Source organism: Pseudopodoces humilis, chromosome 6 (assembly GCF_049639895.1).
Source record: "Pseudopodoces humilis isolate 2021_Gansu_Grassland_sample_001 chromosome 6, ASM4963989v1, whole genome shotgun sequence".
Lineage (NCBI taxonomy): Eukaryota > Metazoa > Chordata > Aves > Passeriformes > Paridae > Pseudopodoces > Pseudopodoces humilis.
Genome location: NC_142205.1, coordinates 48,010,050 through 48,016,996, shown reverse-complemented (window position 1 = coordinate 48,016,996; position 6,947 = coordinate 48,010,050). Strand labels below are relative to the sequence as shown.

Sequence of the window (6,947 nt, the reverse complement as noted above, 5' to 3'; positions counted from 1 at the left end):
TGATGATCTTGAAGGTCTCTTCCAATTTAGTGATTCTGATTCATGTACTGCAAAACTGATAGCTTAGAAAATGCTGTTTGCTATTTTCTACTGTTTGCATAGTGCCTGAAATTTTTTCAGAAGGTACTTTGAAAACAAATCTGAGTAACTAAAGTAATTAACGATGATTATTTGGTTAAAACACAATTCATTTATTTACCCATCTTTGTAATTATGCATTTCAGCTTTGATGTGAGCAAGGACAAGGTGCAGTGATGACAGGCAGGTCCATCACATCAGAGCCCAGGAACAGAAGTATCTTCTCTGAACTGGTGCCTGACAATCCGAAATCAAAGGTATGTGGTTTCTGAATGACTCTTATCATAACACAATTGCAACACCAGTCACAACTGCATTGGGCAGGTTTTCCTAAACAATGTGGTGATTGAACTTTTTAAAATATCAGTAATTTTGAGAAAATATCAGGAGTCCTTACATTTGGTAAATGGATTAGTTATAGATAGTAAATACCTGGAAATTGATAGATACTTTCAGTTGCATAACAAAAATGTCATGAAGTAGAACTGGATATTTCAGCTACTTTAACCTAGCCTTGGGCACAGGAGAGTCCAATTCTGATCATTTTCAGGATAAGTAATCAAGTTCAGGGTAAGGAGACTTTAGCCAAGGTGTTACTCTGGATTTACACCTCTGCAGATAGAATCAGATGCTATCTCCTAGTCTGTGCATCCTCTGAGAATAGAATTAATTTTGAATGCTTGTATCATCTGCTTGCTTGTGCACTTATTTGCTAACTGTCTGACTGAGTGAGATATTCTGGGTCACTATGATTTAGGCATCCTTTATTACACAGTTTCCAATTCAGTACATTTTTTAATCAAGACTAAATTGAAGTCAGGTTCCAGGTACATATAAATACAATATATATTTAGTGAATACATTGCAAATCCCCTAGTCTAATTTTGAATGTAACTATAATAGAATAAGAAATATGAAGGTTCCTTTATTTTATAGAGGAGAATTAAAATATTGCTGCGTCTTAAAGGCAAGTTAAAACCTATTTTCATATTTTTAAAATCACATTAGCTAAAAGCTTGTTAAGGAATAAATAGTCCAGAGGATAATTGAGACTTAGCTGGCTTAAGCATTAATGAATCAAAATCAGATGCCAGATCATTAATTAATTCTACAAATTATAATGTTGCCATTACAGGCAAATACTATGAGAACTAATACCAAGGAGAAAATTAAACTGCATAGTTTCCCTTCTTACCACATATATTTTTCCAAAAATAAAACTGTAGTAGGTTTTTTGTTGTTGTTGTTATTACATATATTGTCTGTTTTTAAAAATGTTTTGATTGACTTAATTTTTTAAAACATTTCAATTTCTTTAACATGATATTTTTATAATCTGCCCATCATAGACTATAAGGATATTTCCATCAGTGTTGTAACTCACAGAAATTAAAATGTAGTAAAAGCGACAGAAAAGTCAATTCAACACTTCTGAAGCCTCACAAAACTTCATGCCCCTTCAAATCAGCCTCTTTGGTAAAAGACATGATAATAGATGGGTCTTGCAATGCGGCCCGAAGTGCCACTATCTTGGGCTCTGTCAGACCAATGCAAAAAAGGAATTAGATGAGAAGTGAGAGAGGCAAAAGAGAAGCTCAGCTGGACATTTCTAGCCACCACTTCTCATCCCACAAGAAGAGGAAGCTTCAACATATTTAAATGGTGGTGGGCTTAAAGCCCTCTTCTGCAGTGCAGAACCAAGCTGGGGAATGGGATGAAATACCACTGAACCTTATGAAGAATAAAACACTAAACAGTGATGAAGTGATATAATGTGAGATAGTAGAATTACATGATCGAACATCAGCCTAGTCAGAATAAAACTTTAGGGCCAAAATGACAGAGCACCATTATCTGAAAACTCACAGCATTGGAACTCTTTGCCTGGTGTGGTGTATCTTTTCCTCTTTTCCCATCATGTGACAGACACCACGATTATCTCTGGTCTAGAACATGAAGGTGGTCTCAAATATACCCAAAGTAATTAATCCTGCAGACCAACCAAAAGTAAATGTACTGCAGTACTAGCCAAATAGTTTGCTCATTTAAGCATCACTAAGTAAGTGGGTAGGCGCACTCTCCTCTGAGATTAAATTGTCCTGAAGGATCCAGCATAGACTGTCAAGTCTGATGTCCATAAGAACAATCTGTGCCTGTAAGAAAAAGCTGTGGAAGAATGTCCCATTTTTTTCTCCATATTGATTACTCTTTTCATTCAATTTTCTTCCTCTTTTTAATTGAAAAGAAGTCTGGGTGGATTATTTCTAGGTAAAACAGTAAGATAACCTGCAATAAAAATATTCTCGCAGTTTCCCAAAATGAATCACAGCCCAGTTTCCAGTAGGAATCTGAGACTCATGAATCTTGTTACCAAGAGCTACATTTCAGCTGCAGAATAATAAGCTGGCACCTTTTTTCAGCCCTCAGTGTCTGTCCACCATTAATGACAGCCAAATCTTTGCCAAATCAAATCTATCATCTAGATCAGAGGGTGCTAGCACCATACTGACTGTCTTTTCTGATAGTTTCATATCTATGCTGAATAGATGAATTCTTGGTAATTTTTTACCCTTTGGGTCCTTTGAACTACCTAAAGATGTTAACCTTTGCCATGCAATAAAAATTAAACTGTCAATAGGCAACACTTTGGATAATAATGTATTCTAATATAACTGCATTATCTGTCCCTCCACTGAATTCATGGCCCTTTTCCATGTTTGGAGACAACAGATAGTATTAAAGTTGATTTATTGCAACTTTTGGCTTTCTGGCAAAATTGCAGTATCTAATAATAGACCAGTAATTACTATTTTCCCCCAAAGTTGCTGTCTTGAACACAAGTCCAGAAGAAATTGAGAGCAGCCAGCAATGGATGCCTATGAAACACACATGAGAGCAGGACAATCACATAGAGATGCTCCCTCCAAGGACTTTTCCAGATTGCAGCTACTTGCATCTTACCAACTTCTTGAGACATTTAATAGTACTTGAAGAATTTTTCTTGTGTGAATTTGTCCAGTCTTGCTTTTTGTTAAGATATACAGCCAATATGGGTCACTCTTCTAGTTTTAGTCTCTCCAGCTACCCTGCTAGATTGGTGGAAAGATGATGGGCTTTTTTTGTAATGAGTAATGACTCAGAGGTGGAAAGGAGTCTTTTTACATGGCTGGATGGCCAAGTTCATGGTGAAATAGCTGCTGTAATTCTGCTGGGATTTCATATTATCATTAATGATTTGCTGGGGCACTTGAAGCCTGCAATGCTATCCCTTAAAAGGATTTAAAATCTAAACACATTAAAAAAGCTCTGCATTTGTGCTGCGTGGCTTATGTTCCTACTTTCTGACACTACAGCCCTAATTCTTTTGACATTCTGAAATCTGTCACTGTTGGAAATTATTAATGCCACCATCAACAAGGAGAACTACAAACCCAGGAACTTTTACAACTGTGGTGTGAAAGCATAGTATTCAGCTACTGTAGAAACATCTTTGGCATGAAACCGGCTTGTTCTTTAGCCTCTTTTCATGTTTTTCCACTCATAGAGGTTAATTAATTACAGTAATTAATAGTTAGACCAAATTTATGCAGGCTAGCAGAAACATTTTTCCAGCTGGATGCTGCCATGTAACAAGGGGCAGTTGGTAATGACTTTTTCCTTACTAAAGGGCATCCAGTGGAAGATCACAGTTACAGCAGTTTCGAGAAAAGGAAACAAAACCACTGTTCATCCCTGCAATGAGATATCTTGTGACAAACATCTTACTCTAACTGGTAAGTGACACCAAAACAGATACTTTTTTTTTTTATTATCTATTTGTTACTTCTTACAAGCTTTCAGCCAATTTATTGAGATAATTTGTATAGAATTGATTTTTGTATACACTTTTATCGGATAGGCAAGCACTCACTGATGCTTAATACACAATGGTCCTATCACACAGCGCTGTATAATCAACAGCCACCCAAAGATTGGATGGCCTGGAAAAAGCATTAAATGGGGCACAATTATTCAAAAAAAAAATAGTCATGCCAATATAATGTCCTTAACAGAATCACTAATTTCCCTATGCATGTCCCTTTTACATCTTGGATTGTGTCACCTTGGATGCTTTTATCACTGAAAATGAAAGCAACTGTATGCCAGTTGAATTAACTTCCTATAATTAAGATAATTGTAGTGATGTAAAAGGGAAAACTTTCTATGTGGTCACATTGTCACCAGGCTCTGAGGCTGTATCTCTTGTCTTTGATGGAGAGGCTGTGGTCTGTAATGCTGGTGAATTTGCCACAGCTCTGGTACTTTAGATGCTTCTGGTTTTAAACCCAGTGTCCCCAGTCTACATCCCACTGTGTAATTTTTGTATTACAAGTTAATTGGCACATTCCTTCAATAAGCTAGCATGGACTCTTCCTGCTATACTGCCATTTACACCAAGTGATGTCAAAGAAAGAGAAAGGCACCACAATATACTCAATAAGCATTTTAGATTAACAGTTTGGGGGATAATATAAATTGTAGTAGATGCAAGGAGGTTTATCGGGTCTTTTTCTTGTTTGTTTGTTTATGAGGCTATCCTAGAAGATGGGACACAATGAGGAAAATTCTGCCCTTAGGAAAGTTAATGGGAAAAAATTCTGCAATTGCAACAGGGATAAGATTTCTCTGATTGTGTATTATTCCGTTTCCATCCTTCCCCCTCTGCCTCGTCTCCAGCACGCACACAGTAGACAAAGAACAGCGCCTCTCCTATTTCAGCTGTCATTTCAAAGGAAGAAGACTGACTTAATTCCCTATCACCAGGTCACTTAATTGCTTGGTGGTCAAAAAGGATAACAATTTTTATTGTTCGATTTAATTAGACAGTTTCTAGAATAAAATAATTTGAATTTTCTCATAACACAATCTTTCCCTTGGAAAAAGGATAAAAGCTTATTTCAATGGGAAATCATGGTTTGAGTTGCATCTGGAAAAACCCTAGCACCTCAAGTCACTGAAATAAAACTTCTTTGTGTAGGCAAATGCAAAACCTATCCTGGTTTCTATAAGAACTGAAAGCAATATAAAGTGTTTTTTAGCTATGTTGGTTTTTGGAAAAGAGGTTAAGCTACTAGCTAGAGAGTGTAAAGAGGGCATAGGAAAACTGAAAAATAGATTAGGTTAACTGATTGTGGCTAAGGATGAAAGCTGTCTTTAGGATCTAACATTTCTTTAGGATGCTGCAGAACCTCACAGCTTCAACGGAAACTGTAGTCACAGTATATAAAGCAAAAATATAAGTTCTGACATTTAAAAAATCTTTTCCAGGGGTCAAAACATCTGACCTATTAACAGAAAAGGAGCAGATTGAGAGCTTGCCTGTACTGGTGCAGAAGGATGCCAACCTCAGCAGAATTTACTTATTTCCTAAGAGCACACCAAAGCCTCCTGAAGTTCACCAGGAATTTTGTAGCACCTGTCTGGCACAAAATCTGCTGGTCATCTGATTTTTCCTGTGGGTATGTTTGTTATAACTAAAAGAGAGCATTAGAGGGGAAAGGCACTGAAACGGGATGCTTTTTTATTTCAGTAAATTTACAAAATCAGTAATTTCTGGAGGGAGCTCAGAGCCACAAGCCCAGTCAAGAGATTCTACACTTTACTGAAGTAGTTTTTTTCTGAAAAGTTCTTCTGCAGCAATCAAATGTATTAATTTTTTCACAGATTGTGGAGCTGAAAGGGTGAAGTTTTGTACTTTGTTTAAGGCCAGTGGTTTGCCTAATGTATACTCTGAAGCAGTAGCAGAGTAACGCTCTTTAATTATTTTTTTTTAATACCCTACTAAACCAGCAAAAGTAACCTAAATAATTCAAGCACACAGCACACTTGTTCTGGTATAAAACATCTTCTGGAGGTTAGTGCATGTTGTTCAGGAAGAAATTTAAGTTGTCCAGAGAAGAGGCACTGGAACGAAAGCATGACCTTCTCTCCAGGTGTTGTGTTCTGTTTTAAATGATGTAACTATAGGCCAGTTTCCCAAGATACTAGACTGAAAAAGCCTGGTCAGCTAGGACATGGAGCCTTCCTCTTTCCTCTTTTTTTCCCTTTTTTCCCTTCCTGATTGCTTGCAGTAACCCATGGAGACGTGCCTTCTTTGAAGCCAGGCATTGCTGGTGCAGTAACTGGAGTTAGGAAAATACCCCAGCACTGACTCCATCTCTGCTCTTTCTCCCTCAAATTTGTTACCTTCCAAATTGCTTGCCCATCCTATTACTTGATAAAGCACTCAGGATGTTTCTGCACTTGAAAATAATCTGTTTTACTCCAACCCTTCTAGTGTATGTCTAGATCGCCTATGAGTTCATGCAGCTCAGAATAGACCCACTGAAGTTCATCGAGCTGCTCCAATTCATCCCAGCTCCAGGTCTGATCCATCTTTTCTCATTTGGTTCTCTAACAAGTCCCTTTTTCTTGTTCCAAATTCTTTTCTCATCTACATTTATCGGTCTAGTATTTTGAAATTTTATGCAGTCTGGTTTCATTTACTGTTAAAAATGCATCCCCAGTATCAGACACATCATTTTCTAAGCCTCCATCATGCCAAGAGAGTTAGTAAAACATCAGTTTTTCACTTCAGTTCCCAACCCATATGTTTTCAAGTAGCACTGGGGAAACATTTTTTAAAGGACAGACTCCAGAGATGTCTTCTAATATCATCAGCAATGATAATCAAAAGCTGCTTCTGCAGAAGCCGGTGGGATTATCAGTCTCTCAAAAGGAAATTCGGCAGCTTTTCTTGCAGTAACATTTATTCTTTACCCTTGCACCTCAGGCTATCCTTCACCTCAAGGTGGTGACACCCTGGACAACTCCATTCCCATACACACTTC

General features: G+C 37.4%; 1 long non-coding RNA gene across 1 annotated transcript; it reads left to right on the top strand.

Moving 5' to 3' along the window:
- Positions 1-221: 221 nt before the first annotated feature.
- Positions 222-6,653, top strand: LOC148184170 (uncharacterized). Its single transcript, XR_015772754.1, has 3 exons — positions 222-335; positions 3,746-3,851; positions 5,386-6,653. It is a non-coding gene; the product is annotated as an uncharacterized LOC148184170 (long non-coding RNA).
- The last annotated feature ends 294 nt before the right edge of the window (positions 6,654-6,947 follow it).